General features: G+C 30.6%; 1 protein-coding gene across 2 annotated transcripts in view; it reads left to right on the top strand.

The window, feature by feature from the left end:
* Nucleotides 1-2,723: 2,723 nt before the first annotated feature.
* The window catches only part of LOC108904760 (vasorin), a 60,355-nt gene continuing 54,355 nt past the window's right edge, over nucleotides 2,724-8,723 (top strand). For both annotated transcript variants that reach the window (XM_023455256.1, XM_023455258.1), the window contains exon 1: nucleotides 2,724-2,892. The gene's annotated coding sequence lies outside the window, so the exon portion shown is untranslated. The remainder of the gene's footprint in view (nucleotides 2,893-8,723) is intronic.

Here is an 8,723-nt window from a genome sequence, read left to right as displayed (position 1 = left end):
ACAGTGTAAACAGAGTAGGTAAATATTCAAAATGTCCAGAAAAATTTGTCGTAGGAAAAAAGCGATTATTTTCCCAGACTGTTCCAATATAAATATTAGATTTTATAAAAAATGGCCTTGCACTCAGACCAAACTTACTGATTTTCACGAATTTTGGGATGCTAAACTCGAATCCAAAGTCGGAATTGCTCCATCACCCACCAGTTTTGAGAAAATCACCCCTAAATTGTATAAGTTTACAGGGTAGCCCCGAGGTAATGGGCCAAAATTCATGGGTAGATTCCCGAAGCAAAAATATTGCGATTTAGCCGAATTTACCTTAGTCGATAGTTAAAGAGATACAGGGTGTTAAATGTAAAATATTATTTTAGTTTATTTCCATTTATTTCTCAATAAATGCAAATATCTACACAAAATTTTGGGGTTTGGGGTTGTCGGGGTAGAGGAATTGAAATTTGTTCACATTTTGGTTATAGTTCATAGAGGGCGCCAGCTGCCGTAGATTGAATGTGTTGGAAACGACATAACTTGTTTGTACTTTAAGTTATCTCATCTTTGGTATCAAATTCTTATTTTCCAACTTTTTTTACAAAAAAAAGGTAGACTTTATGAAAGTAGCTATCCCGCACCGTTTCCAAGATATTCGGCTTTGAAACTACCAATGCTAATGCTTGACATAATTAAAATAATTTAGAAATGTCAAAAACAAGGGTTTATTTAGAATTAAAAATTATAATGCTAATAGTTGAAATAATTAAAGTAATTTAGAAATGTCAAAAACAAGGGTTTATTTAGAATTAAAAATTGTAATGAACAGTAAAATAGTAAACATTAGTAAAAAAATATGCCTTTTGACAATAATTGCTCAAAATGTCCACCTCTAAGTTCAATACATTTATCAATGCGTTTATTAAAAAAAATGTCTTATTTTAAAGTATAAATCCTTAACGCGAAATGACTTTGCAACATTTAAAACCTGCTGCTAAAGTTCTTCTCAGGTGTTTATATTTTCTCCATAAACAACTGAATTCATGTAACTCCAAAAACGAAAATCTCGGCATTCTATCTCACATTTATGTATACGAGCATACAATTTAAAATGTAAGCTAATTGTAAGATGTAATTTTAATTAGGTACAAATAATACTTAATAGAAATTAGCATACAAATGGCAGTAATAAGACAAGTGGAAAACGTCAATTACTTGATTTTCCAAAATCCAACTTAAGAAACTTTGCCGCTAAATTAATAATACCTGTATAGGTACTTAATTTCAATTTAATGGAAGCTTCAAAGCCAAATATCTCGAAAACGGTGCGAGATAGCTACTTTTCCTTTTTTGCGTAAAAAAAGTTGGAAAATAAGAATTTGATACCAAAGATGAGATACCTTAAAATACAAAAAAGTTATGTCGTTTTTAACACATTCAATCTGCTGCAGCTAGCGCCCTCTATAAACTTTAACCAAAATGTGAACAGGTTTCAATTCCTCTGCCCAAAGAACTCCAAACCCCAAAATTTTGTGAGGAAATTTGCATTTGTTAAGGAATAAATGAAAAAAAAGTGAAATAATATTTTACATTTAACATCCTGTATCTCTTTAACTATCAACTTTTGGACTAAGGTAAGTTCGGCTATTTCGCAATAATTTTGCTTGAAGAATCTACTCATTAATTCTGGCCCAGTACCTCGGGACCACTTTGTATATGTGATGTTAATGGGGTCTAATCGTGGATTTAAGGGTGGTTTTATGAAAGCTTGGGTCGATGGAATAATTACGTCTATGGAATTGAATTCAGAGCCTCGAAATACTTAAGGATATAGTTTCCTAATCACCTTTAATTGAGAATGGACAACAGATAAGATTTCTTAAAAATTGTGACCCATGAAAACAATATGGCTTATTTGGTTTGCCAGGGACGGACTAACTGAAGCACAATAATGTCAATTTTTTTACGATACAGGCACAAAAATAATATTTTTAGATAGCTTGAACCTTAAACAAAAAAAAAGGCAATCATGGATGATATCGATAAAATGAACTGTTTTCGAGAAAAAACTGTTTTTGTTTAATATGATTTTTATTACATCCGTAAGTAAAAGAAAAGAAATAAATTGCATTCTTTCTGTGCCTATTTAAAAAACTATCAGTTTTATTTACAATTGTTTTTTCTTGAAAATAATTAAATTACAGTTATTAAAAAAACATCGATATTCAGGGGTGTCCTTTAGAAGCCTGTATCTCCGTAGAGGGGTCGTATAGGGAAAATTTTTATAGGAACTTGTCATGTTATTTTAACGTCCCCTGTATGAATCCAAGAGTTTGTCCACACGAACATTTTTAGTCCTCGACTAGGGAAAATTTTCAAAATATTCGTAAGCTTGATAAAATTTAAGTACTAACGACATTATAATCCAGTATTTTTTATTTATGTGCATTTTTCACCCTCATATTTTTGCTAAGACAAAAGTAGTTCAACAAAAACAACCCTCGACTGAGTTTTTGACTAACTTTCGAAAGAAAATACGGATCGACAAGAATCAAAGCGACTCGATGGCGAATTTCAGGCGCGGACAACCTGCAGCGAAGAAATCGACCGCTGAAGACATTCCTCGCTGAAGGATCGGGCGCCAGCGAGTGCCCCGGGCAGGTGTGCGTCCGCATTGGCATGCCACGGCCTCCACGGCACCTCTCTAACTCTAAGAGCCAGTTGGCTGCAAGAAGTGGTCGGCGAGCGATCGCAAAAATCGTCGCGGCTTTAACTGCACAAGTCCATTCTAGCGGTCTGTGACTAAGTTCGATTCTATTTTGGTAAAATTGGATTTCGTTTGTTGCTCTGTGGTGTTTGTGGTGACCCATCGGAAAGGAATTGTAAGAAGAGGGCGGCGTCTTGGTAAGTCGCTGGAGATGTATGAAGATGTCGATGGTTTTGTACAGGGTGAGTAACATTTTTGTCTGATGACTTCGAGAGATGATAATACGATAATNTTAAAGAGAACATTTACCAAAAAAATTCCCTTTTCAAATTTTTGCACTTCCGTAAATTTTGAGGGTATATACCAATTTGGAAAGCTTGGAAAGCAAATTTTTTAAAATTCCGCTTGTAATTAGTCTTTATTTACGAATTTCTGCCACTCATTAAATCACTCCGTTAACAATCCCATTTCCGTGTTTTTCTTATACAGGGTGTCCTGGACTTTACCTAGTGATACAACGCAGAAAAAGAAAATGGCTCTCATAAATATGTCATAAAATGAATTTTTTCCCTAGATATACGTTTGAAACTTGAAACAGGTATCAGGGAAAATTTTTGTTAGTTTGGTATACGCCCTATTTTGAAATAAACAATGATCGTACTTTCTATTTGTTATATATAAATATATATTGATTTGTAACTAGTACAAGAAAATAGATATTTACATTTTTAAGCTTCAATTTTTGTTATTTAAAACAAGCCAATTTTATACAGAGTGATGCCTCTCTTCAAAATAAACAAAGAACCATTCAGTTTCAAACTATTAAAGGTTCAGACTTGAAATTAAGTGCAATTTATAATTCTTTCATAGTAATATATCTTCATGTAAAATTTGAACAAAAGGTAACCATTTGAAGTCGAAATTAGAAAAAAATTATATAAGGATTTTAACTGCTTAAAGAATGTTTGATGTTAAATCGAATCTTTTGCACCATATATGGATAAACCACTTTCAACAAAAATTTTTGTTCGACCCCAAAAGCACTTAATATTGTTAATATTTTCGGATTTTTATGCGTAAATCGACAAAAAAAGCTAAAAATATATAAGAGTTGGAATGATCCATCCATTTATGAATGAAAATTCTTTTTAACGTCAAATATGTAACTATTTTTATTTTAACAAATCAAACACCTCACGCCTTCCTAATTACGACTAACACCGATCAAAATTAAATTTTTCTTTCCAAAAGTTTTTGAGTTGTTATTTATACACACTTTTCTCCAGTTACTTTATAGCTAGAGAAATTATTAACAATAAATACGAAAATATACCATTTGTACACGATTTTGACCTTTTAGAAAAACCTTGACTAAAAACATTAAAAAATTGTATTGTAGTTACGGTAAAACCTAGTTTACAATAGTTGTATTGAAACTGTGCTAAAATATAAATTACATTAATACAAACAATTAATAAATATCATTAGATTTGGTATCTGCGATTTTGTTATACGCTTACATTCGAATTTTATCAGTTCAATTATAAGTTGGTTAGTTCCTTAAGTCTATTCAGTTATTTCTAGAAAGCGTGCTAATAAGGCATTATCCATTTTTACTAAAATTATGCAGTCAGGGAGTAGGAATGGGTAACTATAGATTTACGTAACATAATATTTTATTTATTTTTATTAATTTACCTTTCTGGTTAAGAATTCTTCAAATTGTGGAATTGAATTTTCATAAAGTTAAAACAACATAATCAAAATTGAATTATCTACACTACACAATTTTACTCCGATATAAAATTTTTAGAACATACAAGAACATACATAGAAGGAATAAAATATTTTTTAGTTGTAAAAGTCATTAAGTATTTAAGTACCTGTCCATTTAATTAAATCGAGAGGTTCAACGACATATGTTGAAACAAATGCTTAAACTTAATTTCAACAGTTTCTCAACTGTTTGGAAATGTGTCCTGGCCAACTGTTATTTCTGATAGATTCGTAGATAGTTGTGGCAAAATTCTTCAGTTCATTTTAGTTTCTTATACCTGATGTCTCGAAAAAGTAAATTAGAATTCCGTCATTTTGGCCTGACTTTCAAAAACAAAAGATAAGCGTTAATAGGCAATCATGATTTTTTTGTTAATTTGCGTCTTATACTCTCAGTTTTAATTTCATCCTTTGTCAGATTTTATTTCGGCTGTTCTATGCTTTCAAACGTCTGCATAAACCACTAGTCAGACTGTGCATTTAAATATTTATAGTGTTACAAATTATAGATATACAAGCCATTAACATATGAAGGTCAAATATGATTTTAATAAACTCTAAAAAAGTACATATCTGCAAACTTCCTCGAATGTTACTTTTTGATTTTTTTTGGACACGCTTTATAATCAAATAAGTAAATAAATAAATAAAATAAAATTTTTAACAAATTACCTAAATTTAACAACTACATTGGTGGCCCCAAAAAAAAAACCGATTATTTTTCGTGTCTGTTGTGAAAATATGTTAGTTTATCATGTTTTAAGAGACCCCTCAAAAAATCAGCTCAAGATTTTTAAAAATTTCTAAAATCGTCAAATATATAATTTTTTCTTTTAATTCTTTTTCTCGTTATTTTATCATTTTCTAGGTTGAAAAAAATTTCGATTCTGAAAATTTCAAATTTAATTTCTATAAGTCACTCATAATTATTTTAACTTTCAAAGTAGTGTACCTAAAATGTTTTCGAGGGACCTCTAAAAATAAATATCAACGAACTAATAATTTTTTTTATTGAATTTGGTGAACAAAAAAATAGAAATAAATCACGAGACACTTAAAAAACTTCTCGAGGCAAAATTTACTACCACACTGTGAGTATTAAATATTTATAATTTTTTAATTTTTTAAAATTTAAGTGTCGTAATTTATTTCTATTCTTTTGTTCATCAAATTCAATAAAAAATATATCGATTTGAAATTTTCAGATTTTTTTCAACCTAGAAAATGATAAAATAACGAGAAAAAAATTTAAAAAAATTCAATATTTGACGATTTTGTAAATTTAAAAATCTTGAGCGACCTCTAAAAAAATTTTTTTTTGAGCTGATTTTTTGAGGGGGCTCTTAAAACGTGATAAACTAACATATTTTCACAAGAGACATGAAAAAAAATATTCGTTTTTTTTGGGCCACCCTAATGTGTATCCTGAATTACATTATTGTTTATATTTTTTTTTAGTAAAAAGAAAATATTGTTCGTTATTTAACTTTCCCTATGACTACACTCACTTGAAATATCACATGTTGAGTACCGCTTTATTGGACAAATTTACTACTGATAAAACTATGATACTGACCTGAGTTTATAATTTAGTACTCCTTGCTTATGTTATTAATTTTATAAAAAAAAATAAAAAATCAAAGATTTAAACCAAGGTTGCAGCTTAAATAGGTGTATTTAGAACTCATTATTTTTCTTTCATAAATTTTTTTCTATTCCCAAAAATATCCGTTGGTGTTTATGGTGGCGTGTGTATTGTAGACAATATAATTTGTTGCGTTTTAATAAATAATGGGTACGCCTATGTCCTGGGGGTCAGTTCTGACAGCCCTAACCATAAGTCGTCTGATTCAGAAAAAAGAGATAAAGTAAACAAAAGCATATCATTTCATAAAAAAGAGACAATCGCCTGACATAACAAATGCCAGTCCGTAGTCTCTTCAGAGACGTCAACGCTAATCTTTCGTTTTTTTTTTTAATATCAGATCAAAAATAGCGGTGTTAAAACTTGTGGCGTTCTTTTACAAGACAAAATATTTAAAAAGATCAAGAGATCATCCTAGAAGAAACTCTGAAAAGACTTCCAGGACGCCTCGTGCCCGAACCAAGAATTACCGCAGACAATACGATGTAATTTCCTATTTAATGTCAAGGCGGTCACGTTGCTGGTGGCTAGAAAAAAATCCGCGGCGCGTTTCTGCCATTTTCAGAACGAAGATGACACCGATACTTTCACGAGAGGTGCGCGAGGTTAGAGTTTAAATAAAATGTGTATTGTTAGGTAACACAATTTGCGGCCATAATAAGCTTTTATTGGGCAGGATGAATTATGCCCGTCTCGTATCCGGCTGTGAAAAATTCGACCCGGCATCTCCGAGAGGCGAATTCCAAGGCGGTTATGCCATCGACGACAATGCGGGTAATATCGAGTACAAATAGTAACATAAACACACATTAGGAGTACTCAAAAAAAATGTCAATGAACCACCGGGTAATGGTTTATTTACGGAACGTATCCGATATGCAAATCGTTGTTTATTGTTAAATATTTATAGTCTCCTTGGATATGGGATAACTTTTTCGTTTATTAAAATACATCTTTTACAACTATCAACCTTCAAAGTAAAATTTTTTATTTGACTGGCTATTTCTGCTACATTGAAGCAGAAATATTTTTACATAAATACACCCTTGTTACAGAAAGGTTCAGCTAAAAGGTTGATTTTATAAATTTAGTTAGTTTGTTATAATTACATTTTTTTATTGTTTTATTAAATATTGAAGTATCATCTTATTTCATAGGTAGGTACCTCATTAAATTTACAACTAAAATTTAAATGCCTAAATTATAATAATACTTGCATAACAATAGTTATTTTTGTATCTAGAACACGAAATGGTATTCTACGTTCAAGAATGAAGTTATTTCAAGAATATCCTTTCGAGCATTCGAAATGCAAACAATATTTTTTCGAAAATAAGACAATTGTGTTATATATACAACAACAACTTAATTTATATTTGAAATTTGAACCGTGTTGGAATCGAGACGGTTAATTCATATTCTAAGTGTTTAATTCAAAATGAGCTCGGAAAGTGAAGACGAGCATTTACCAGGGGAAGTACTAGAAGCGGCACAAAGTGCTGTTTCACAATTAATCCCCAACAAATCGTCGAGTAGTATTAGATTGCCTACAACGAATGAATTCAAAGGGTGGTGTAGTTCGAAGAAAATTCAAAAAGTGTTCGAAGCGGTATTATTGACATATTTCGAACTGAAAATTAATAAAATTAATCTTTCGACGTTATGGTCAGTATATGCTAAATAGTGCACGAGTTCCAAATAAAAAATTTGAAGAGCAAATCAGTTGGATACCGTCCAAAAAAGTCCAAAAGAGCCAAAAGGCTCTATATAAAATAAAATTACAATCGCAAATAACTTGTTACCATCTTCACCAAAGCTTACGGAACTTGCCAATAATACGACATGCGCAGTAAACTTAAACAATTACAGCAGCAGCCTCATTGAACACATACTAAAAGCTACGATAACTGACAGCACTGGATCTGGCATAAATGTAAGTCACTGCATTATCGGCACTTTCAATTTACATATGGTGCAAAATAAATTGTATTCGTCCTGTTTATAATAGTTACTGTTTTATATTGAAATGTTATATTACTTAAAATATATATTGTTTAATTAATAAATTCATAAATAAATTTCGGAAATATGACAAATTATTTCGACATTTGTTTTATGTTAAAAAACGAAAAAGACTGGCGTTTTAGAACATAAAATATTTTGCAGTTAGGTGACAAAAAAGACTCACTTTGTCAACTGAAAATTTAACGAAAATGTCGACTTTTTGAATTTAACTACCAAAAATAAAAAATTGTGTTATTGAAAGTCAACGTGCTCCCATAACAGAAATTTTAAAAAAATCTTTAGTCAATGTTCTTCTGGCATTGAACAATCTTAAGTAAAATGTAGAAACAAAAAAAATCTCTTTGTAGTAGCTATTTTCTAAGTGTTCAATTTTATTTCTTTTATCTTAATATCCATAAAAAAATGTAAAATATGTTGTTTAAAATGTTGTAAAAAGGGATATCTTGTTATAACAAGAAGCTTCTCAAAAATACTACGAGATATGCTAATCACAAAATTCCAGGTGTTCAGAATTAAATCTGCATATCTTATAATAATTTCAAAAACGGCCTTGGGTTGCAGATAAGCGGAATGTGAAGACAC

This window comes from Anoplophora glabripennis, unplaced genomic scaffold (assembly GCF_000390285.2).
Source record: "Anoplophora glabripennis isolate ALB-LARVAE unplaced genomic scaffold, Agla_2.0 scaffold171, whole genome shotgun sequence".
Lineage (NCBI taxonomy): Eukaryota > Metazoa > Arthropoda > Insecta > Coleoptera > Cerambycidae > Anoplophora > Anoplophora glabripennis.
Note: the sequence above shows the minus strand (reverse complement) of the source record. Positions and strands in the feature narration are given on the sequence as shown.